Raw genomic sequence first — 25,505 nt, 5'->3', positions numbered from 1 at the left:
TACCTATTTATTGGATTAACACTACCCTGCTCTGCATCTATGTAAGAGAATAAAAAATGCAAATGAAAATTACAACTGACAAGGTTCTATAACAATTCTGTACCTCTCTAAGGAATGAACAAATATACCATCTCTACACCATATCTGTAATAATATTTAATTATAGTTTTTATATAATTTTTATATCTTTTTCAAATTCATAGAATTTGTCTATAGAAAACGTATTCAGGTTGTAATGCATTGATAGTTCAAAGTTAACTAGAAGTCAACAAAGAGGAAGTACTTATAATGACAAGGCAGGTGATGAAAACCCTTTGACCACATATTATTTAGCCACAAATATGAAAGAAAGAAGCTACCAGATAAAGCTAGCAGTAGGAGTTGTCCATTTTCACTGCTGATGCAAGAATGTACTCAATTCACTGATGTCAATGCTTTCTAAACCGCACACACAAGATTTCTTTTTCCTTTTCTCTTTGCCTAAGCTAGATTGTGACATTTAGTAATCAATTTCTTTAATGCCTTCATATAACTAATATTAAGTCTTTTTTTTTTAGAGGGTGGGGTTAGATGTTTTACATCTTAAATCAGACAACGGGGAAACAAAGAAGTTAAAACTATCTAAAACTGTCTTCTTCAGTCAACATGTTGCCTGCAGTGGTTTTGAACGTATGCCCGCAAGTTCTTTGAATCTCCTCCCTTCAAGAAGTAAAGCTTAATTCCTTTCCCCTTGAGTGTATGTTAATTTTAAGGACTGATGTCTAATGATTTGGGTAGAACAGATGTGAAGGTCTTCACTTCTGAGATTCGAGTGTAAAAAATCTGCAGCTTTCTCATTGGGAATGTGCTTCTTCTGTCCTGGCTCACTGACTTGCGGAGAAACCACGTCATGTACAGCCCTGTGGAGAGGCCCATGTAAGGAGGAACTCAAGCTTCTTGCCAGCATCCAGGGGAGCGAGCTTAGAAATGGAACCCCAACCCAGCCAAGCCTCCATAGCCTGCAGCCCAGCTGACAATTCAGTACAACTATGTGAGAAATCCTCAAAAAGAACCATCAGCTCCAAGTTTCCTGACCCTCAGAAACTGTAAGACAATCAATATTTGTTGTTTTAAAATTTCTTACGTTTATTTATTTATTTTGAAAGAGAGAGCAAGAAGGGGAGGGGCAGAGAGAGAGGGAGAGAGAAAATCCCAAGCAGGCTCCATGCTGTCAGCACAGAACCCGATTCGGGGCCCAAACTCACAAACCATGAGATCATGACCTGAGCCAAAACCAGGAGTCCAACAATCAACTGACTGAACCACCAGGTCCCCCAATATTTGTTGTTTAAAATTGTTATATTGGGGAGTCACTTATTACACAGTAGATAACTACTATAGGTCTTGGTATCTGGAAGTGGGGTGCTGCCAGAACAAAAATCTAAAATGTGAGAGTGGCTTAGGACCTGGACAGTGGGCACTGAGGAGAACAACGAGCCCAAAGTGCCTTGAAGTAGCTATTAATGGATGCCTCAGAGTCTTGATAAGGCAGGGGGTGAGGGCTGACAGGAAGTTGAAGTAGTGTTACTTAAACACCTTTTACAATAGATATGTGATGCCAAAATGAGATGTCAGACCATATATACATTTTCAAATAAAATCAGGAGAACCAGTTACAGCACTTTTAAAACCCCTCACCTAATTGGATGATACAGAATGTTGAGGGTAGACTGGAAGGGTGGAATCATAAACAAATTTCACCTATTGAAAAGAGTTTTGGGGACTCCTGGGTAGCTTAGTCGGTTAAGCATCTGACTCTTGATTTCAGCTGAGGTCATGATCCCACAGTTCCTGAGTTCGAGCCCCATGTCAGGTTCTGCGCTGACAGTGCACAGCCTGCTTGTGACTGTCTTTCTCCCTCTCTCTGTCTGCCCCTCCCTGGCTCGTGCTCGCTCACTCTCTCTCTCTCAAAATAAATAAATAAACTTTAAAAAAAAAAAAGAAAAGATTTTTGTCCTTCTTCAAATCAGGTGAGGAAATGTTTATATGGAGCCCCTGAGAGACCTAACCCATGCTCGCCGGGCTGGCATGGGACCCAAGCCTGACACTATGGTGGGATGCAGTGGCCACTGGCCTGACGGTCAGGACAGGGAACACTACTAGATTTGCTGCTGTTGGCTCATCAACAGAGAACGAATGAGAGCCCATCCCGGCAATGTTTTTAGGGGGATATTGCCTGTTCAACCATGACTTTGGCCAGAGGGCAAGAGGTCCTCACAGAGTCTGTGCTTGGGCTGGGCTGTTGGAGATCTAGAAACTAAGAAGGAGTGCCTGTCACCAGCAGAATGAGGAGCATTGCACCCCATGGGAGTTGAGGTCAGATGGGCTCAGCAGGTGACTTTTCCTCTCTGATGAAAACATCAGCCACGCAGAGAGGAAAAAGACAGAACGAACGTACCTGTGAAGTAGGAATTTTCTGGTCCCTTTTGCCTTGTCTCTCCCTCTGTGCTTTATAGTGTAATGTTCAGGGGAGACCTGAGGCGGCCTAGGTGGGAAAAGCAACCTACAGTCCCTCCCTGCCAAGGTGGCTAGGAAGCAGCTAGGGAAAGAAGGGGGAGGGAGAGGGCGAGGAAGTCTTACCTTTAAATGAAAACTAAAATTTGGACCAGACATACTAATTTCTGAATCAAGCTCTGTTTTGAAAGTTAAAGCAACGATGGGACCTTCTGTCATTAAGCCCCCTTGAGCTTTCATCTAGCAGCAGGGAAAACACTTATCTCATTGAATATATTTTGAAGTGACAGCAGGAGACAAAAATAAAATTGCTTTTCTTATTACATTCCTCAAACCATGCTTATTCGATATACCTGTTATATTTACTATAATGGAAATATTATTCAGGCTGAATTATGAAAGAAATTTTAATGGAAAATTGCATTGCTATCATAAAAAAGTGTGATTATAAATAATGGCCACAATGCCTTACATTTAAAAACCTTTTTTTAAAATGGCTTAAAAATCATCTTCACGTCTATTTTTCATTATCTCTACAACCCTTCATAGTAGTAGCAGAATAAGATATTAATTAAGCACCACATCCAGACACCTACATATGCATAAGTATCTAAACTCTCAGAGTTTATAAATCTAGTATAGACTAATATAATAGACTTATAAAGGATCCAGCTCAGCCTGGTCCCTCACTTCTATATTTCTCCCCACCCAGAATCACTGAATCTGGATCCAGGTCTCCCCTGGCTACGTGGGTCCCTAGGCTTGGTCCAGGACAACTCCAGCCCCGCATCCGAGAGCTACATGTTGCTCCTTGTGTTCTGAATCTGACTCTGGTGGTAGGTACCACCTCTGATATCTGAGCCCTCACTGATTTCCCAGGTTCTGGCATCTACCTCCTGGGCTTACAGTTGACTTCTGCCCATCTTCATTCCTTGCCCATATTCCTTTTCTTTTCCAGGACTTCTTCTAAAGCTCGTGTCTGAAGGATTGGAGGTCTGTCCTAGAAAGCAGCCCAGGGAGGTGAGCCTTTATAGCCCTTGATAAATCTTCCTCAAGTCTTCATTGTTGTATCTTGCTCAAATCCCAGGACTCCCTGCTACTTCGATGTTGGTTCTGTCACCAACTATTGGCCTAACTGAACCCAGCTGTAGTTTTTGGAAAGTGTACTTCCCCAAAAACCTAAACATGTGGCTAAGCATATTCATCAGGGTCCAGCTCCCCCATGGGTGGGTTTACTGTCTGGTTCTATCTGTTCAAATGAGCCTGTTTCCAATGGAAGTAATTGACATGCTCTACTGAATCTTGATAAGAATGAGCTAACATCTATTAACATCTTATTAAGTTCTAGTCACTGTGTGACTACTGTATTTTTTATTTGGTTCTTACAACACTCTATGAAGCAGGTACTATTGTCTTTTACAAATGAGGAAACTGAGGCACATACTGGTTAGGTAAATTGCCCAATATTAATTGCCCTTAAGCAGAAAAAGCCAGACTGGACTCAATCATGTAGAAGTTTCTAGGAAAATTGATAATTTAATGCATACATATTCAACAGGGAAAGAAGGCATCCAAGTGATCCAGGCAATGACACGGAGAAATTTAAACCTTGAATAGAAGAAGGCTAAGTGCATTTTGGGAAGAGGAAAGACAAGTGAGAACAAATTTTCTCACACAGGTAAAAAAAGCTATAAAGAAAAAAAAAATTGAGTCTGCTACTGGACAACATTTGTCAGGAGACACAAGAGAAAAAGAAGAACCTCGAGTTCCCAAAACCCTGGAGAGGGAAGGAAGCCCGGCCTTAGCCCTGCTTGGACAAGCGCTGGAATTGTCCAAAGTGCTCCAGGAAGCTGTTGGTCTGGCACGTCAAGCACGTTATAACTCACTGTCCAGGAGGGTTTTCTACAACCTAATGAGAAAGAATGTGTGGCATGGCTGAGTTTGGAGCTGAAGAGAACTAAGGCCCCCAGCAGCCAGGCTCCACCTCAGACTTTGAGAAGATCAACTAGTATTTTCTGAGTTTCTGTTTCCTCAGTTATAAAATGGGAATATTAGCATCGATCATGCAAGATTAAGATGTTGATGAGAGGTATTTATGAAAATAACCACCACAGTGCCTAGCACAACACAAATGCTTGGCAAATACTGAATGATACCTTGATGATGTGTGGAGAGAGGAGGGGAAAGACCACAATGATGCCAAGAAGAGGATTCTAAGCTATATGCATAGCTCCTGGCACACAACAGGTAAGCGATAAATATTTGTTGAGTGAATGAAGGAGTAAAACGAGGAATAAATAAATCCTAGTGACTCCATGTCAAGACCCAGAATATAGTTGCTTATATAAAAGAGGGCAGCATATGTGGTGATATCTGAAGTGCCCCCCAAAGTTGTATCATCCTCTGTGTCTCATTGGGGCTTCTAGATTTTGCAGGATCTGAGGCGGAGTCCAGTGCTGCTGCCACACCGGGATGTCATATAGAATGTTCTGCTTTGCTTTAGCGTATAGGATCCATTCAGAGTAACACGTCACATCTGTTCCATTTCAGAACTTCCAAATGTCTAATGAGTATTTTTCCAAGCTTTTCCCTGGAGGTAGGGTGGGTGAAGAAAAGGATAAACTGGTAATTTCATAGCCTAGGTTCCTCAGTTGCTCGAATAACCTCATGGTCCATATTCACATAGTGGTAAAAGGGTAGCAAATGGCCTAACTTGAATATGGACACATGGAAGTTCTGAAGTGGCATAGATGTGACATCTGTTACTTCCAAAAGATTTGAAAATTCTGAGAGAAACACCAGAGTGAGTTCCCTGAGTAGGCAGGGTGGATTAAAGGAAAGTCACTATAGAATCAAGTCATACAAGAAAAATGCTTAGTCACACAGCAAACCGTTTTCATCACATTCTGAGAGATTGGCTGTGCTCACTCCATACAAAGAATGAAATAAACTACAACATCATAATAAGCTAAAGATTTTTAATCCTGTGATCTTTTTAATTTTTTTGTTTAACGTTTTATTTATTTTTGAGGCAGAGAGAGAGCATGAACAGGGGAGGGTCAGCGAGAGGGAGACACAGAATCTGAAACAGGCTCCAGGCTCTGAGCTGTCAGCACAGAGCCTGACGCAGGGCTCGAACTCACGGACCGCGAGATCGTGACCTGAGCCGAAGTCGGCCGCCCAACAGACTGAGCCACCCAGGCGCCCCAATCCTGTGATCTTTTTATAAAGAAGGAACAAAGAATTATGTATACTGATGGCATTTAAGAATATCTGAAACTAGTAAACTAGTAAATGACGCCCATTAATAAAATACCCAAGGCCAGTGATATGGAAAAGGGAAACCAGATACTTTCAGGGATGCACCCTTTGTGTGACGGCTGAATCCCCACCCTTTTTGTGAGAGCTGAATCCCCAAAGCAAAAATGAATGCTCGTGAAGAGAACTGACTATCATCATAGATGACTGGAATCATCATATGCTGGTTGGTTCAATTCCAACTCAAACAGCAGACCAATCTGTGATACTCTAAGATCTTTCTACAGGCTGGCACCGTGCAACAAATAGCCCATCTGTATTGCTGGGTATGGCACCAATGAGAGCAGATATCTATTTACATAAAGACAGATTTCAACAGCTAAAATGATCCTATATTTGGCATGGCTTACTCATAAAAACTGAGCATTTAATATGCCAGTAGGCTATAATTGGTCCAATGAATTGTTTTCTTCATGCATGGTAAATTTTCATTGTTTTTTCAAGCGGCTAAACCTATAATTTGCAAGGGCTTAATGCTAGCTAACTAGAAAAGTTGTTTTACATGTAGTTGGAGTGTAACAATCTGGCCCTTGATACTCAAAAAATACTTATTATTTCTTTTCAAAATCAAGGGGGGGGGTTCTCAGTTGTATTTTTTATTGTTTACAAAATGGTTTTTTTTCTTTTTTTTTAAAGAGGCATGCACCTTGAAGTCCAGTGGACCTGACTGTAAATTTCTTTCCGGTCCTTACTAGCTGTATAACCATGGTTATTTGTGGGTCTCTTCCTGATCTACACAATAAGGATAGGAACACTCACCTCAACTGTTCTGATGCTAAATGGGACAGAGAGAGAGAGAGAGAGCACTCAGCAACAGCCTGGAAACATTGGAGCACTTGGGCGGCTCAGTTGGTTAAGCTTGGTTTGGGCTCAGGTCATGATCCTGTGGTTAGTGTGTTCCAGACCTACATAGGGCTCTGCATGGTCAGTCTACTTAGGATTCTCTCTCTCCCTCTCTTTCTGCCCTTCCCTGCTCATGCCCTCTCTCTCTCTCTCTCTCTTTCAAAAATAAATAAACTTAAAAAAAATTTTTTAATAAAATCTAGAAAAATAGAGTATTAAATAAATATTAGTTACCTCTGCTTTCTTCTTCTCTATGCCCAATGTTCCAAGAGAATCAAATACAATGTTTTTAAATTTTAAAAAGTAACTTGAAAAAGTATAATCTGACTCTTGGTTGCATCTCAGGTCGTGATCCCAGGGTCAAGGGATCAAGCCCCGTGGAAGCTCTGCACTCAGCATGAAGCCTGCTTAAGATATTCTCTCTCTCTCATTCTCTCTCTCTGTCTCTCCCCCTCCATCCCCCTCTGCCCCTCTCTCTCACTTTCATGCTCTCTTTCTCTCTCTAAAATAAAAAAAAATTTTAAAGTAATTTGACCTACATTTAGCACTCAGTCCAAATGGATGTATTTTTCAGGAAGTAGCTCAAACATTTAAATCTTTGTAGCTGTAATGCTAACAGGTATATCCCTAAAGTTAGTACACAAATTGAATTTTTCAAATGTAATTATTAAAAATAATCTTTAAGGGGCACCTGGGTGGATCAGTCAGTTAAGCCTCCGACTTCAGCTCAGGTCATGATCTCACGATTCGTGGGTTTGAGCCCCACGTTGGGCTCTGTGTTGACAGCTCAGAGCCTGGAGCCTGCTTTGGATTCTGTGTCTCCCTCTCTCTCTGCCCCTTCCCCACTCATGCTCTGTCTGTCTGTCTGTCTCTCTCTCTCTGAAAAATAAATAAATATTTAAAAAATAAAAATAATGTTTAAATCAGAGTTTACACTTTAAAAGAATGCTGTAAAGTATCCTTGCTTAGAATAAATAACCACCCCTAATCAGTCTGTTTTATAATTCTGGGTTTCTGTCTCCTCTATGAATACCTGGCCTAAAATGGGATACAGCTCTTCTTAGTTCTTTGTAAGCCAATAATTACATATTTATTCATCAATGTCAGTAGACTTTGAAAAAGAGTATAATGTTTATTATATTTCCTAGATAAAAATATAGTGTCATCAGGAAGCTAGTAATATTTGGTTTATTCAGAATCATGAGGTTATTGTTACATTTCAGTCTTCCATGGAGAATTGCCTGGGGTGTGTGTGTGTGTGTGTGTGTGTGTGTGTGTGTTATAACATGAAATATAAGCACAGACTCCATCTAGGATATAGTAGATGTTTAATGACTTTTTGTGGTTGTTGACTTTAGCGAATATTAAGCTATTATCAACCAGTGACACTTCTTGAATTGATTTAATGGAGCAGAATCCCAAGGGTTAGCAAGAGGAAAAATAAGATTGAAGGCGTGGAGAGGGTCTTATCCCCTCCAGTCACAGTTGACTTTGGAGTTGTGGGCATTAAAGAGCCCCTGAAGATAAAAATTCACTGCCATGGAACACAATTAAGACGTAACAGAAATACTGAAAAATGATGTAGGCAAAGTATAGATTATTGTCTTAATATATTGTTATGGTCTTAACGTGCTGCCCATTGTTCTAATTACAGCATAAAATCAAAATGATAACAAAAATAACAGTGAATGATGGATCAGTCTGATTTTGTAAGGAACTAAACATTAGTAATGGTCATTTAGCAACACATATCAATCATTTGTAGCATTGCTTCACAGGTTCTGTTTAATCCAGCTATGAGTTCTGATTTTATTCCAATGGGTAGAGATAAGGAATCATTTCCTAAGGACAATTTAGTTTTAAGTTCTACTAGAAACTGCTGTAAGCAACCTTAAAAAAACATTGAAATGCCATCTGCTAAACAAATATTCTGGCATGACAAATTTAAACAATGTGAAACCCAAGATACTCAAAATATGATTCAATCATATTACCAATCTTGGTAATATGTTAAAGGAAAGTTTAAAAAATATTCCATTTGAATATATCTAAATTTCTCCCAAATGTCTTTGTTATAACTCCCCCAATATTCATATGTCAATGAGGTCTTTGTGATTTTGTTATTGGAGTTATTAACTTGTCAGATTGCACTGTTTTTTCTGGGTCTGAAATCATAACATCTGTTTTAGGAGAATAGGACAGTTGCTGTTTTGTGATTAAAATCACCATTTTTAAATATATCTGTGGTATTCGAATGGCACACTATTTGGAGTCATGAGTGCTATGGAGAGGGTTACTTATCTGCTAATGTATTTTACTTTTTTAATGTTTATTTATTTATTTTTGATATGGGGGAGGGGCAGATAGAGGGAGACAGAGAACCCCAAGCAGGTTTCACGCTGTCAGCACAGAGCCACATGTGGGGTTCAATCTCATGAACTATGAGATAATGCACTGAGGTGAAATCAAGAGTAGGAGGCTTAACCAACTGAGCCACCCAGGTGCCCCTGCTAATGTATTTTAAAATAACAAGACAAGAAAAAGTGATTTCTAACTCCCCACTACATGTTCCCTGACATACATGGGTTTAGATACCTAACTTACCATTTCATTGGAATTTTATTCTTACTGGATGGTAATTTCTCTTTCACCTAATCTTAAAAAAAAAAAAAAAAAAAAAGGTTTGAAATGGTTTCTATAATCTACTTCATTAAACATCTTCAGTAGAGGAAGATAGCATTTATCACACCTAACAATGAGTAGGTTTAGTCTGTCAACCCTCCTTCACTTTGTTCTTATTAAGAAATATCACATGGTCACTTACTAAAGAGAGACTAGGTTCATGCATACTGTATTTACAAAACTATAGCAGCTTCTGAAGAGATTGCTGCAGGGTGCTATCTAAATTGATGTTCATACAGCACCTAACTATTTAGCACTTGAACTACAATGGGGCTTGGTGGTGGGGCAAAGCATGTAGTACCTCTTGAAGTCTCTCCACTGCCAATGAACCTGAAGAAAATATTTGCCATGCAGGGCTCTTGCTTTAGAGAAATAGCTCTACTCCTTGCTAAACCAAATGATGTAAGCATATTGAGTGGAAAATGGGTCCATAGGCAAGGTTCCCCAAATTGTCACTCCTTTGATGATATTAACTAAGAGATTACAACATTGTTGGGCTCTGACAAGGCTGACCTCAGAAGGCTCAGGCCAAAGCTGAGGGCCTTTGTACTCCTGAATGATCACTGGGGAAATTGTGGGTCCTGCCCTGAGACTCCCATGCATACCCCTGCTTTTTTGCTTTTTTTTATTCTTCTCTCTATTTTCTTTATTTTATTCTGTCATTTTGTTATGGAACCAGGCTGGAATGCTGGTGGAAAAACCAAGTGGCATTCGGAGATCTTGGTGGATCGGAGATTTATTTGATGCTGGCGGGCTCAGAGGAGACTGTTTCTCCAAAGGTCTGAGCCCAGAATGCAAGTGGGAAGGGAAATTTATAGTTGTCAGCTTCCATATCTGTGGGGTTTTCGCGTGCACAGCAAACAAAGGAAGAAGAACACAGAGAGGTCTCTAAGCTAGAGACCAGAGTCTGTTTTAGCCCCATCGGCCATCTTTGGCATACTTTATTCTCTTCTCCAACATTCCCCCTTTTGGTGCCTTTAAAAAATTTTTTTTGGTAGGCATCACCTTTCAGTTTTACAGGTTGATACTCCCGGACGGCTAAGATACGTGCAGTAGTTTGGCGAGCAACAGTGTTTTCAATAAAAGGTACCACGGCATTCAGTATACAGGGGCTGATGGATACAAGAAAAATTATGGAGAGGAGGGGCCCCCGCCAGGGCAGGAAGCCAGGATGCCCAGTCGGAGAGATCCCATCCTTTCCATTGATTGATACTTTCCTGTTGTCTACATTGAATTCTTTCCTTGAGTTCCTTAACCTTAATTGTAACTATTCCTGACTAGTTTACAAAATAGCAACATTCCTCCCCCAGAAAGATGCAAGTCCCCCCTTCTTCTGAAGTGAGGAGGTCGAGGGCTCGCCTATTTTGGAGGGTCACTGCCGCCAGAGAGTTTGTTTGGTTTTGTAAGGTTACCAGAGAACCTGCCACCTGTTCCATGTCTTCATTTATCTCTTGAAATAGTCTATGGTATAGTCCTACGGATGAACCTGTGCCCCCTATTCCAGTTCCTATTCCAGTCACAATTCCCGCTCCTATCAGAACAGATAGCAGGACTGCCCGTTTAGCCCAGGACTTGGGGCTAAAGACTGTTAGGAGCTCATCTTCAGTGTATACGGATATCTCTGGGGTTAAGAAGATGGAATAACATATCTGAGTCCAGTTGGCCTACTGATGCTTAGAGGCCAACTGGACCTCTAAGTTCTAAATTAGAACACAATAGAACACCCCAGGGGTTGAACACAGGGTTGCATTCCTCTTTAAGGTTATATTTCTTCTGCATAGAGAGGCACCGTTCATACCCTCAGGGACTGTACAGATTAGATTGTCGGCATTTGTGAGACAGACCCCAGTGCCCAGGTGTCCAATTAAGACAGAGGTGTTGGTTTTGAGATTTTCAGGAGCTTCCCAGGCCAAAGGGATGGGAGTGGCTAAGTAAGCTCTCTGGCTGAGGGGCAGGCACATCCAGTAGGTTTGGGTGTGATTATCTATTTTATAGAGGACTTGTAGAGTAGTGTGGCCCAACGCCGGAGTGGGGAATTGGTAAGCATCTGATTGAGGGCTGAAAGGTTCAAACCTTGGTAGGCTGCCGGGGGAGTGGTCACCTTTATGGCTTGTATTACCCTATCCTGGGTATCCATTATAACTTTTTGAAGGGCCCTGTCTTGCACCCCTCCCCCGTCCGAGATCCCCCATTGAAGAAGGTAAGTGTAGCAAGCTCGCTTCCCTCTGGAGGCCCTTGTTTTGACATGGGTTCCTGACATTTTGGGTTATCTCTATGGTCCAATGCTTAGTCCTTGGGGCACCGAGTGACTGACAGAGAGTGGGTGTTTTTCCCTTGTAGCAATCTTTGTGGAGGGAGGTGAAGGCGCTGAATGCCCTTGACCCCCTTAGTGTCATATAACAATCCTGGGGGCAAAGTGGGTAAGCAGCAGTTGTGAGGGTGAGAGAGGTTATCATAATATATAGGCAATACTTAATAATCCTCCCATCCATGGGAGGTATGTGAGACCCAGCATGCATCTTTTGTCCCATGTCCAGCTTGTTGGTGCAGTCTCTATCAGCCCAACAGTAAGAAGTAAGGTCAGGGCTATGGCACCAGTAAGGGGCAAGGGCTGGCAGAGTTGCATCCAAACCCCTGGGGTAGGCTCACACGTTGATTCCTCAAGCTTCTGCCATGCACAGGCCAGCCAGCTTCCAAGGTGTGGCTGGAGCAGGGCTGGACCTGTTTCCCTGGTCCAGGGACCAGTTTCTCAGGGACCAGTTTCCCTTTTGGGGGTCAGTTTAAGTGGGTTGACTGGATCTGGATCATTTTGCCAGGTTGTGGGTTCTTCAGAGTTGGCCTTCTTAACTCTGGAGTGATGGACCCATGGGGTGATACCTGAAACTTTAGGGGCTGTAGGAGTTGTTAGAATAACAGTATGAGGCCCAGTCCACTGTGGTCTAAGGGGTTCCCTCTTCCAATCTTTGACCCACACAGAGTCTCCTAGCTGAAAGGGTGAATGGAGATCCCTAAGGAAATTGGGGCCCTTTCTGTGGTGTATCTCTGTAACTTATTTAGGACTGCCCCAAGGTCTGGAGCTGTTCTCTTATTCCCTTGTCTCCAATCTGGTGTAGGTCTCCTGGGAGTTTTCCTAAACATGGGGCAGGAGGGTTGCCCGTATAATAACTCAAAAGGGGAGAATCCCAGTGCCCCAGGCATGCATCGGACACACAGGAGGGCCAGCAGTAGTAAATCTGGCCATGGGAGATTTGTCTCCTGGTGGAACTTAGCCAGGGTTTCCTTGAGGGTGCGATTCAACCACTCTCCTTTCCCTGAGCTCTGGGTTGGTAAGAAGTGTGCAATTTCCAGGTAATGTTGAGGGACTTTGTCAGGGTTTATATAATGTCTGCCACAAATGCAGGTCTGTTAGCACTGTGTATGGTTAAGAGTAGACCAAACTGAGGCACAATCTCCCATAGAAGAGCTTTGGCCACCTCGAGACTTCGTTCCGTTCTGGTTGGGAATGCTCTGATCCACCCCGAATATGTGCAGATTATTACAAGAAGGCACCTGAATCCTTTATTTGGTTGTATGTCAGTAAAGTCCACCTCTAAGTCTTCGAAAGGGGCGGCCCCCATCCTTTGCATACCAGGTGGGGACCGTGGGGCAGACTAAGCATTATTTTTGGCACACGTTACACTTTGTTCACTGACAGCTTGGCATAATGCCGGCAGCTGGCAAACTAGTGCAGTTTTCCCTAGGTGCGTGAGTTGGTGATATTCCTTCACTAGGTGTTTTCCCATAGACGATGGGACAAAGATGTGCCCATTTGGCATGACCCACCATCCCTCTTTGCTTAGTGTGCCCCCTTCTGTCGAGGCCCAACTTCTTTCTTTGTTTGTGTACAGGGGCGGGGAGGCTTCCCTCTGGGGCACAAGAGTCATAGTGTAGGTAGGAGTTTTGCCTGGGTCACCACAGGCGGCCACTCTGGCTGTTTTGTTGGCCAGGTGATTTCCTTGAGTTATGGGGTCGTCTCCTTTCTGATGTCCCTTACAGTGTAGGATAGCTACCTTGTCTGGCAGCCACATGGCCTCAAGAAGCTTTAGTATTTCTTCCTTGTTTTTGATAGTTTTCCCTGCAGCAGTAAGGAGGCGTCTTTCTTTATGGATGGCCCTGTGTACATGCACAGTAGCAAAGGCATACTGGGAATCAGTGTAGATGGTAACTTGTTTACTTTTGCCAAGGATGAGGGCTCGGGTTAAGGCATACAGTTCAGCTCGTTGTGCCGACCATCCTTCCGGCAAAGCCTTGGCTTCTAGAACTTTGGAAGTTGTGGTTAGCATGTATCCTGCTCTTCCACTGTCCTCTTGTAAATAGCTGCTCCCATTGCTGAACAGGGTGATCTCCTGGCTTGTTATAGGCTGGTCTTGGAGGTCCAGGTGGCTGGTGTGGACTTCATCCACTACTTTGGAACAGTCATGGTCGGGTTCTCCCTCCTCCATGGGAAGGAAGGTGGCCGGGTTTAGTGTTCTTACTGTTTCAAGAGTGACCCTTGGGTTTTCATAGATAAGGCCTTGGTATTGTGTCAGTGAAGAATTGGAGAGGAAATGATGTCCTTGGGTGCCCACGAGGGACATGACCGCGTGTGGGACCTTAACATTAAGTGTTTGTCCCGGTGTGAGTTTGTCTGCCTCCTTGATGAGCAGGACTGTGGCTGCCAGCGCTCTGAGGCACAGTGGCCATCCTGAAGCCACAGGATCAAGTTTTTTTTGACAGGTAGGCCACTGGCCATTGCCAAGGCCCCATGCTTTGAGTGAGCACTCCAAGGGCTATTTTGTCCTTTTCATGTACGAAGAGCTTAAAGGGCCTTTCTATGTCAGGCAAACCCAGGGCTGGGGCTCGTCCCAGAGCCAACTTTATTTCTGTGAAAGCGGCCCTTGCCTCCTTAGTCCATGCAAGGGCTCCCGGTCTGGCCCTCCCAACAGGTCATAGAGGGGCATCACTATGGCTGAGAATCTGGGAACCCAAATGCGACAGAACCCTGTGGCCCCTAAAACTTCACACAAGCCTTGTTTTGTTTGGGGCTGTGGCAGTGTGGTGATAACTTTCTTCCTTTCCGGTCCTAGTTCTCTTTTTCCTTTTGTGAGGAGGAAGCCTAAGTATCAGACCAGCTGCTAACAAATCTGTGCCTTTTTCCAAGAGGCCCGGTACCCCGAGTAGGACAGGAGCTGCAGAAGGGCCTTGGTACTTTTCATACAGTCTTCTTGGGTGTCGCTGGCAAGGAGAAGGTCATCTACATATTGGAGGAGGACACACCCTGTGGTTTCCCTCAGAAAGTCGGTGAGGTCTGTAGCTAGTGCTTCCCCAAAAAGAGTGGGCGAGTTCTTGAAACCTTGGGGAAGTCATGTCCAGGTCAGCTGCATCTGGTGCCCTATAATGGGCTCAGTCCATTCAAAGGCAAACAATGGTTGACTTTGAGGAGCCAGGCGGAGGCAGAAGAAAGCAGCCTTTAGGTCGAGGCATGTAAACCATCTGGCTGACCCCAGAATTTGGCTGAGGAGAGTATATGGGTTTGGAACCACCGGGTGTAAGGAAACAGTCACTTTGTTAATGGGCCTCAAATCCTGTACTGGTCGGTATCCTCCTCCTGGCTTCTTGACTGGCAAGAGTGGGGTATTCCAAGCCCATTGGCATTCAATTAGAATACCTGCTTCTCTGAGCTTGGTCAGATGCTCTTGTATACCCATTCTAGCCTCGAGTGGAAGGGGTTACTGCCTTGTCTCTGAGGTTGGGCTCCAGGGATCAGGTCAACAATGATGGGGGCCCGACTCCAAGCTAGTCCAGGTGGGTTATCTTCAGCCCATATGGAGGGGAATGTAAGACTGAATGCTGACGGGCTACAGGGTAAGGCCTGGGCACAGAACAGTCTCCATTCTTCTTCCCTTGGCAGGGTAATCGCCAAGACCAGGGTTTCCTTCTGCCTTGGGTTTAATTGGAGGCTAGTATGTCCAGTGGGTTCAAAGGTTATCTGGGCCCCAAGTTTGGAGAGCAGATCCAGGCCCAAGAGAGGAATCAGGCAGTCATGTAAGTAGAGGAACTCATGCCAGACCCCCAAGTTCATATTGTGGCCCCTAAGTTCATATTGTCGAGCTTGACAGAAGGGCTGCTGCATTGCCCATGTCCCAGTAGTCCCAAGTATGGTTGCCGTCTTTTGGCTTAAGGGTGCCCACCAGGAAGTAACATGGAGTATTCAGCCCCAATGTCAACCATTAAAGTTATTGTTCAGCTCCCTACCTTCATTTCGACTGTGGGCTCATGGGGGCAAAGAGAGAAAGAGCCCGGTCCCCCTCAGTCCAATTCTACCCCAGCCAGACCAACAAGGTTCTCACCTCGAGGTTCCTCCTGATATCGGCTGGGTTTTGAGGGCCCCTTCCAATTTGGACATTCATTCTTCCAGTGTCCCTTCTCTTTGCAGTATGCACATTGCTCCCTTGCTAAGGGGACTCTGGGCTTTCCCCCCTTTGGGTAGTTGGGGTCTTCCCGTCTTTGCAGCGTCTGTTTCTTTTAGTGCTGCTGCGAGAAGGGTGGCCTTCTTTTTTAGTCTGTGACTTCTCTGTTCATGAAACTATTGGCGACCTCAATCAGCTGAGTGATATTCATCCCAGCAAAGCCCTCCAACTTCTGGAGTTTTCTTCTGATAACTGGGGCAGCCTGTGCCACAAAAGAGGTATTTACCATCTGTTGACTTTCTGGTGCTTCAGGCTCAAACAGGGTATATACATGGTATGCTTCACATAATCTTTCATAGTAATCTCCAAGAGACTCCCCAGGGTGCTGCATGACTGATGATATTTTAGTCATGTTCATGGGCTTTTTGGCTCCAGCTCAGACTCCCTGAAGGAGGGCTTCCTGGTATCATCAGATGTGGGCCTGTCCTTCTTCTGTGGTGAAATCCCATGTTGGGCGTTCTTCAGCCATGGCAGCTTGAGCCTAGACAGCAGGGTCATTAATCCCTGGAGGTGAGTGATCTTCTAGGTACTGTCGTGTTTCTCTCATTCTTCTTCTTTTTCTTCTGTATTAAACAGAGTACGGAGTAACTGTTGACAATCTTCCCAAGTCAGTCAGTGGGTCTGGAAGAGGGACTCCATCAGGTTGACCATTGCTTGTGGCTTTTCAGAGTATGATGGAGTGTTGTGTTTCCAACTGAGGAGGTCAGTTGTAGAGAAAGGTTGATAATACATCATGGAATGGCTGGGCTGGACTATTCCATCCTCATTCTGTCTTTCAGGCTCTCTCGTCTCCTTTACAGGCATTTGGAGAGTGTTATGTCTGAGTCTGGGGCTCAGTCTGGCTGCTGGCCCCTGTGGGGAGGGTTCTCCGGTCCGAGAGGGCTGGGGAGATGGGCGGCACCAATTACAGCACCTACTTTGGCCACGCCAGAGAGACAGATGGGGGAGGAGTTTCAGGAGCAGCGGGGAGGAGTTTCAGGGGCAGTGGGGAGGGATCTTGGCAAGTCATAAAGAGGTGGAAAGACAATATCTTCCTCCACATCTCCTTTAAATCTTAGAGGAGCAGTGGGTTGCTTCTTTGGCTCCCTGGATGAGCCTCTGGATAAAGTGGCTGAAACCTTTGCCTGGCTCTGTTTGCTAATGATGAATTGCACCCGAGGCAGGGGATTTCGGGCAATTTCAAGCCAGGAGTCGATGTATGGAAATTGATCAGGGTGGCCTGGGTTCCCAGTGACTATTAGCCAAACCTGCTGCACCATTTGACCATCTAATGTCCCTTCTGGGGGCCATCTTACATAGAATATGGGCCATTCTAGTTCCCAAAAGGTCCTTAACTTCCTGGGTGTCATTTTCATCCTGTAATCGCCTGAAAATCCCTTTTTAAAATTTTGAGCATGACTTCTAAAATCATAAGCTTACTCTGTTTTGATCCCATTATTAATTTCTTTGTCATGTTCAGTGTGGCAAAGACAGACAAAGGGAGGGTATCCTCTCGGATGAAAGGACCAATCAGATACTCCTCTGGTCGCATTCCCGAGGGAAATTTTAGGTGAGGTTTGGCCGTAGTGGACTCAGCTTTGTGACTTGAGATCAGAATCTGATCGGATACCGGCCTAGACCTTATACTCTCATTATGACAGAGGAGAGCCCATTCAGACTCTGTAGACTTTTGGTGACCTTAAAGGTGCCCGTCCATGGAGCCACAAACTCAAATTCGACTGGCAAGCCTGGCTGAGCCACACATTCACACACACACACACACACACACACACACACACACACACCAGAGTCTATTACGTTCCCTCCTACAAAATTTTCTACCTGTGAGACCTATTAAGGCCTCCAGGGATTGATCAGGTCCCCCTTCCACCCTTTTGGGTGGGCCTGACTTCTTTGGGGCCCCAGCCTTACCGGTTCCAACGTCGGGTCCAGGTCTTCACCTACCAGGTCTCTTTGAGTCCAGTGGGAACACGGAGCAGGGCCAGCCCGAGGCAACCGAGAAGGAGACTGCCAAAATTCAGGCAGGGCGTGCCTTCTCCCTTGCGATCCCTTGCTCAGTCACTGCTTCGCTGTTCTCCCAAACAGGTGGCAACAATGGGCCAGAGTGGTTGGGTTTCCCGGTCAGGGAACCAAGTATGTTATGGAACCAGGCTGGAATGCTGGCGGAAAAACCAAGCAGCACTCACAGATCTTGGTGGATTGGAGATTTATTTTACACCGGAGAGCTCAGAGGAGACTGTTTATCCAAAGGTCTGAGCCCAGAATGCAAGTGGGGAGGGTAATTTATAGTCATCAGCTTCCATATCTGTGGGGGTTTTTGCGTGCACAGCAAACAAAGGAAGAAGAACCCGGAGGAAGGGTCTCTAAGCTAGAGACCAGAGTCTGTTTTAGCCCCATTGGCCATCTTTGGCATACTTTATTCACTTCTCCAACAATTTCTATTTTGTCCACTTCTTGAACTCTTCTTTACCACTGTTGAACTGCACTCTGAATCTCTTTACTAGGACATCCCTAGATGCAATGCATATTGGCTGGTATAGGGTTACAGCATCTCCCTCAAGAGATGCTTGGGGACTTATGTACCCCCATGTCACCACTTCTTTAAATGTTTTCTTCTAAGAGGACTCCCTCAACAAACCACCTACAGGAATGCCCATCTTAGGCCTTGCTTCTGAAATACTAGCCTAAGCAATTATTATTATTATTATCATTAATGCAAATAGATCTTAGGCCTTTCACTAGCAACCAAAGATATTTCAAGCACTCAGCTAAAGACAATGCTAATCTATACTGGATCAAAGAGTCCCTTTCTTGGTTCCACTTCTGGCATGACAGCATGCAGCTCAGGGTCACTCCTCAGCATAACTAATGAAATTATTTTTAAAATAACAATTTAAAAAATGCTTAACTCCATGGGCATATAAAAATGGAAATGGTCCTATGGGCATACAGCAAATGAGGAAACATTTACTCAAGACTATTTACTGAAACTCCATAAAGCTTCAAGAGCCTGTGGTATTTGAACCAAACTCCATACCCTCCCTCCTTATTTCCAGTTCCTGAGACGAGAACTCCACTCTGGACTAGTGCGGACAAGAACACAAGGCTCTGAATTCCCCCAGCTTCTAATTGGAAGGCCATTTCCCTGGGAGGGATAAGACACCAGTATTAACTACTAACTACTGGTTGCTACTTCTAACTAGTTGCTGAGGCAAAGTTCTGGGCAAATGCAGCCAAGAGGAGGAGACTCCATCCTTCCACCCAGCTCCCACTCATGGGATAAAGTCTCTATCTTGGGTACAGTAGAACACTGAGGTCCCAGGTGCCCTTGCCTCAACTCATAGGGCAGGGGGTACCATGCCACAGGAGACAAGCCAGGGACACTGGGGCTGTTGCCCCTACATCCACTGAGTTCTCAATTCTTTAAGCTGGGGTTTCCCTTAGGGAGAAGTGAGATATTGTTTCTTCTCTCAGCATCAGAGGTGTGGTTCAAAAATTTTGCCGGGGAGGAAAAGCAGGCCATAGAACCAAAAGCTCAAGATCTCTCCCTAAAGAAACCAATTTCATTTGCAACAGGATATGAAGTTCAAGCCTAAGGGTGCTTTCAAAAACAGTAGAGGTTTTGGTGAAAGACAATTGGGGGGAGATTGAGAGATTCGTGAAAGATACAGGCTACACAGTGAACCAAAGAGTTGCTGGAGAAAAATAAACAAACAGTTGGAAGAGATTTCCTCAAGTCTGAATAAACCTCAAACACTGATGTCAGGAACTATCCCTTCAAAGGAGCCCACATTTGATTATATTAGTGTGTGAGGCAATGTATTCCCCTGAGCATTATTACAAACAATGCAGCAATCAACCAGCAATTAGTGGAGCTACATGGGCAGGTAACCAGACAGAGAGCCTCCCAATACTACTGTCCTCCCACAGTGACTGTGAGCATATCCAAGGATGGACCCATGTCAAACATCAGAGGCTTCATTGTGTGTGTGTGTGTGTGTGTGTGTGTGCTCGTGCGTGCGTGCGTGCATGGATGTGTGTGTGTGTGTGTGTGTGTAACAGGGTGGAGGGGAGAGGTGGGGAAGAGACTTCATTAAAGTAATCTAACCAGTCTCTAATCAAGTCAACCAGCCAACAACAACAAATCCCAGAGGAGGGGAGAGGTGAAGCCAGTATGCAAAGTTGCTATAATACATGATCTAAAATATTCTGTTTCCAAAAAGTATGAGACATACAAAATAAACAGGAAAACATAGATGAAAAGATGCTCAACATCACCCATCAGCAGGGAAATGCAAATCAAAACCACAAGGAGATACTACCTCACACTTGTCAGAATGGCTAAAGTTAACAACACAAGAAACAACAGGTGTTTGTGAGGATGTAAAGAAAGGAGAATACGTTCTTCTTAATGTTTATTTGCTTTTGAGAGAGAGAGTACAAGCAGAGGAGGGTCAGAAAGAGGTGGGGGGGACAGAGGATCTGAAGCAGGCTCTGTGCTGACAGCAAAGAGCCCAATGTGGGGCTCGAACTCACAAACCATGAGATCATGACCTGAACCAAAGTCCTCAACCAACTAAGGACTGAGGTGCCCCAAAAGGAGAATACTTTTGCACTGCTGGTGGAAATGCAAACTGGTGCAGCCACTCTGGAAAACAGAATGGAATTTCCTCAAAAAGTTAAGAATAGAACTACCCTATGACCCAGCAATTACACTACTAAGTATTTATCCAAAGAATACAAAAATGCTGATTCAAATGGGTACATGCACCCCAATATCTATAGCAGCACTATAAACAATAGCCAAATTATGGAAAGAGTCCAAATTTCCATTGACTGATGAATGAATAAAGAAGATGTGCAATGGGGCACCTGGGTGGCTCAGTCGGTTAAGTGTCCGACTTCGGCTCAGGGCATGGTCTCGCGGTTCATGAGTTCAAGCCCCGCGTCGGGCTCTGTGCTGACAGCTCAGAGCCTGGAGCCTGTTTCAGATTCTGTGTCTCCCTCTCTCTCTCTGACCCTCCCCTGTTCATGCTCTGTCTCCCTCTGTCTCAAAAATAAATAAACGTTAAAAAAAAAAAAGAAGAAGATGTGCTACACACACACACACACACACACACACACACACACTGGAATATTACTCAACAATCACAAAGAATGAAATCTTGCCATTTGCAACAACATGTATGGAACTAGAGTGTATTATGCTAAGTGAAATAAGTCAGTCAGAGAAAGACAAATATATAATCTCACTCATATGTGGAATTTAAGAAACAAAACACACGAATATTGGGGAAGGGAAGAAAAAATAAAATAAAAACAGAGAGAGAGGCAAACCATAAGACATTGTTTATATAGAAACAAACTGAGGGTCACTGGAGGGGAGGTAGGTGAAAGAATGGGCAAAATGGGTGATGGGCATTAGGGAGGGCATGTGGAGGTGAGCACTGCATGTCATATGTAAGTGATGAATCACGAAATTCTACTCTTGAAACCAATACTACACTATATGTTAACTAACTTGAATTTTAAATAATAAAAAGAAGAGAGAGACCAGATGTCAGATTTACCACAAAGACCTGAAAGAAGCCATTATAAATATGTTTAAAGAACTAAAGGGAACCATGCTTTTAGAAAGAAAGTATGACGACAATGTAACATCATGTAGAAAACATTAATGAAGAGATAGAAATTATGAAAAGAACCAAATGGAAATTCTGAAGTTGAAAAATGCAATAACTGAAATTTTAAAATTCACTAGACACACTGAATAGAAAATTTGAACTGGCAGAAGAAAGAAGTAGAGAACTCAAAAATAATCAATAGAAATTACACAGTCCAAAGAACAGAGAGAAAAAAAGGATGAATAAAAATGAACAGAGCTTCAGAGAAATGTAGGATAGTATTAAGCACACCAAAATATATGTTATGGCAGTACTGGAAGGAGAACAGAGACAGAATGAAGCAGAAAAAATTGAAAAATTAATGGCTGAAAACTTCCCAAATTTACTGAAAAATACAAATCTACACATCTGGGGAGTACAAAAAGCTGTAAGAAAGATAAACTCAAAGAGATCTATAAATAGATACATCAGAGTAGAAAGGCCAAAGAAAACCTTGAGAACAGCAAGAGAAAAAGGATTACTCACTTATAAGGAAATTCTTAATTAAGAGTCAACTTCTTGTCAGAAACAATGGATGTCTGAAGGCAATGGTATAACATATTCAAAGTCCTCAAATTTAAAAAACTGTCAACCAAGAATCCTATATCTAGCAAAACTGTTATTCAAAAATGAAGGTGAAACGAAAGACATTTGGATGAATGAAAACCAAGAGAACCTATTGCTAGCAGATCTGCCTTACAAGAAGTACTAAAGCAAATTCAACAGGTTGAAAGCAAGTAACACCAGAAAGTAATCTGAATCCACATACAACAGAAGCAAAGAACACTGGTAAAGGTCATTATGCAACTATCAGAGGATAAATGCTTAGTTCTTATCCATTATTCTCTTAACTGATTTAAAGAGCATAAAGCAATATGTCTGTAATTGTATTGTTGGGCCTGTAACTTTCAGAAACGTAATGTATTTGCCCATAACAAGGAGGACAAGAAGGTGGGGGGAACAAAGCTGTATTGGGCTACAAATTGACTCAAAATATTACCTTGAGTACACAGGAACAAATATAGAAAACCTAAAATGATAAATAAGATGGTTAATATAACAGAAGCTATAAATTATATACTTGTTCTTTCTTCTCTCAGCTTCTTTAAAAGCCATAAATGTAATAATTATAACAATTTATTATTGGGTTTATAACATGTATATGTTATATATATGTATATATACATATATATATGTATATATGTATATATACATAAAGTATATTATTATATAATGATACCACAACAACATAGCAAAGAGAACAGAACTATATGGGAATGATGCTTCTACATCTCGCTGGAATTGTTAATATAATTCTGAGCTGTTTTTAATATATTAAGATGTATATGGTAAGCCGTAAAGCAATTACTAAGGAAATAACTATATAGCAATAAAATCGTTAAAGAAATTAAAATGCAACATTAGGAAGCGTTCAGTTAATGCAAAAGTAAGCAGTAAAGGAGAAATAAATAAACAAGACTTGAGGCATATGGAAAACAACATGGCAAGTGTATCCAACTATATTAATAACAAATGTGAATTGACCAAATAATTCCATTGAAGGCAGAGATTGTCAGACTGGGTTTAAATAAAAAACAAAAAACAACAGGACTCAACTACATACTGTCTACAGGAGATACAGTTTGTTGCCAAATTATGAATAGGTTGAAAGTAAAAGGATGAAAAAAAGATACATCATGCAAATAACAATAAACCTGGAGGGACATTTTAGAATGGTGAAACTATTAATCCATCAGGAAGATATAACAATTATAAACATATATGCACCTAACAACAATATCAAAGATATGAAATTAAAACTGACAAAAATGAAGGGGCACCTGGATGTCTCAGCTGGTTAAGCGTCCAACTTCAGCTCAAGTCACGATCTCATAGTTTATGAGTTCAAGCCCCGCATCAGGCTCTGTGCTGACAGCTCAGAGCCTGGAGCCTTCTTCAGTTTCTGGGTCTCCCTCTCTCTCTTGTCCCTCCCCCACTTGTGCTCTCTCTCTCTCTCAAAAGTACGCAAATAAACGCTAAAAAAATAATAAAATAAAACTGACAAAAATAAAGAGAGAAATATATATACATAAAACATTCCATATCATTTTTTAAGCCCTAGCCAGCATTTATTATAAGTCCAAATGCACAGTTTGGGGAGTACTTGATACAGAATTCATTCTTTTATACATTTTATTTAAAAAAATGAACACACCGGATAGTTTGCAAACTAGAAGGTAAAAAGTTTAAATTCAATCAAACCAAAATAACTGAATTGCTTTTTTTTTCTTCTTAATCAGTAATTTTGGCATTATACAAACACAACTTCAGTTTATTCTTTAGTTGAAAACAAAACAAAACAAAACAGAAATCACTTGACAGGCTTAGCTCTCTAGGAGATCTTTATATGGCAAAGTACAGGTTTAAAAAAATCCAAGAAAGCCTGAAATTTTATCCTATGGTTATTGCAACTGGATGTATTTAGAGGACATTGATTTTGTTTAATAGCAATTATATTGAGGTTCACCACAAAATTCACCTTTTTAAGGTGTCGTTTAGTATTATGCAGAGTTGTGTAATTATTATCACTATCTAGTATTAGTACATTTCATCACCCCAAAATAAACCCTGTACCCATTAGCAGTTGTTTTCCGACCCTTCTCCCGAACCCCTGACACACTACTTTAGTGTGTATGGATTTGCCTGTTCTGGATATTTCATATAAGTGGAATCATGTGATATGTGGTCTTTTGTGACTGGTTCCTTTCACTGGGCGTGTTTCTGAGGTTCAGCTATGTTGTAGCACATATCAATACTTCATTACTTTTTATGGCTAAGAAATATTCAATTATATGGATACACCATAATTTCTTTATCCATTCATCAGATGATGGATATTTTGGGCTCTTTCTACCTTTTGGTTATTATGAATAATATAGCTATGAACATCCATGTATAGGTTTTTGTGTGGTGATATGTTTTCAATTATCTTGAGGATATTCCTAGGAGTAGAATTGCTAGTTATTCTATGCTCAACATTTTGAGAAGCTTTCAGGCTGTCTTCCAAGGTTTGCATACCATTTTACAATCCCATCAGCAATGTTATAAGGGTTCCAATATCTCCACATCCTCACTGAGACTTGTCACTCTTTTTATTTGAATCATCCTAATGCATTCAAAGTAGTATCTCCTTGTGGTTTTGATTTGCATTTTTCTAATGACTAATGATGTTGAGTATCTTTTCATTTGCTTATTGTCCATTCGTGTATTTTTTTTTAGAAATGTCAATTCAAATATTTTGCTCATTTTAAAATTGGGTTTCTTGTATTTTTTACAAGTCCCTTATCAGATATATGATTTATAAATATTTTCTACCATTCTCTGGGTTGTCTTTTTGCTTTCTCAACATTGATATTTTAATTACTGCTGTCCCTCTCTTTTTATTTACAATGAATGAGAATGAATACAAAATTCGTACAAATGTATAGATACAAATGCTCTGAAGAAAGGTCAGAAACAGAAAGCAAAGAAATTAGAGTGCTAATCATATCATATCATCCTTAGTGCCATAACACCAAATATGTACTGAAACAGCAAAATATGTCTATCTGCCATATCCTAAGTCTAAAATCCAGGACTTCTGAACTCAAATCAGTATCTGCTTCAAAAACTTATCAACTGAATCCTTGCACTATGAATATATCCAGTGGAGAGCACTCATGGCATTTGAATACTTTGTGTAAGTAGTGTTAAAAAATGCGAAAAGTCTTAGGAAACAGTTACCACCATTTCTGTTTCCCACACATCTGGGAACATAAGACACAAGGGCATTTCTTCCACATTAATTAGCAGTTTATTGAGTGCCCACTATCCCCAGGTACCATGTTAGGCCTCGGGATACCAAAGAAGAAACAATATATTTCCTCTTTCAAGGAATTTAGAGAACAGTGAAGAAGCTTGGCCCAATCTCCCAGTAACCACTTCTTCCATCAATCAAGGAAAGCATTTACTAACTACT

General features: G+C 42.2%; 1 long non-coding RNA gene across 1 annotated transcript in view; it reads left to right on the top strand.

Annotated features, from left to right (window-relative positions):
• Positions 1-347: 347 nt before the first annotated feature.
• The window catches only part of LOC132672917 (uncharacterized), a 29,880-nt gene continuing 4,722 nt past the window's right edge, over positions 348-25,505 (top strand). Inside the window, exons 1-2 of the long non-coding RNA XR_009607782.3 lie at positions 348-1,085; positions 3,452-3,513. This is a non-coding gene — a long non-coding RNA (uncharacterized LOC132672917). The remainder of the gene's footprint in view (positions 1,086-3,451; positions 3,514-25,505) is intronic.

This window comes from Panthera onca, chromosome C1 (genome assembly GCF_046562875.1).
Source record: "Panthera onca isolate mPanOnc1 chromosome C1, mPanOnc1 haplotype 2, whole genome shotgun sequence".
NCBI classification, from domain to species: Eukaryota; Metazoa; Chordata; class Mammalia; order Carnivora; family Felidae; genus Panthera; species Panthera onca.
Note: the sequence above shows the minus strand (reverse complement) of the source record. Positions and strands in the feature narration are given on the sequence as shown.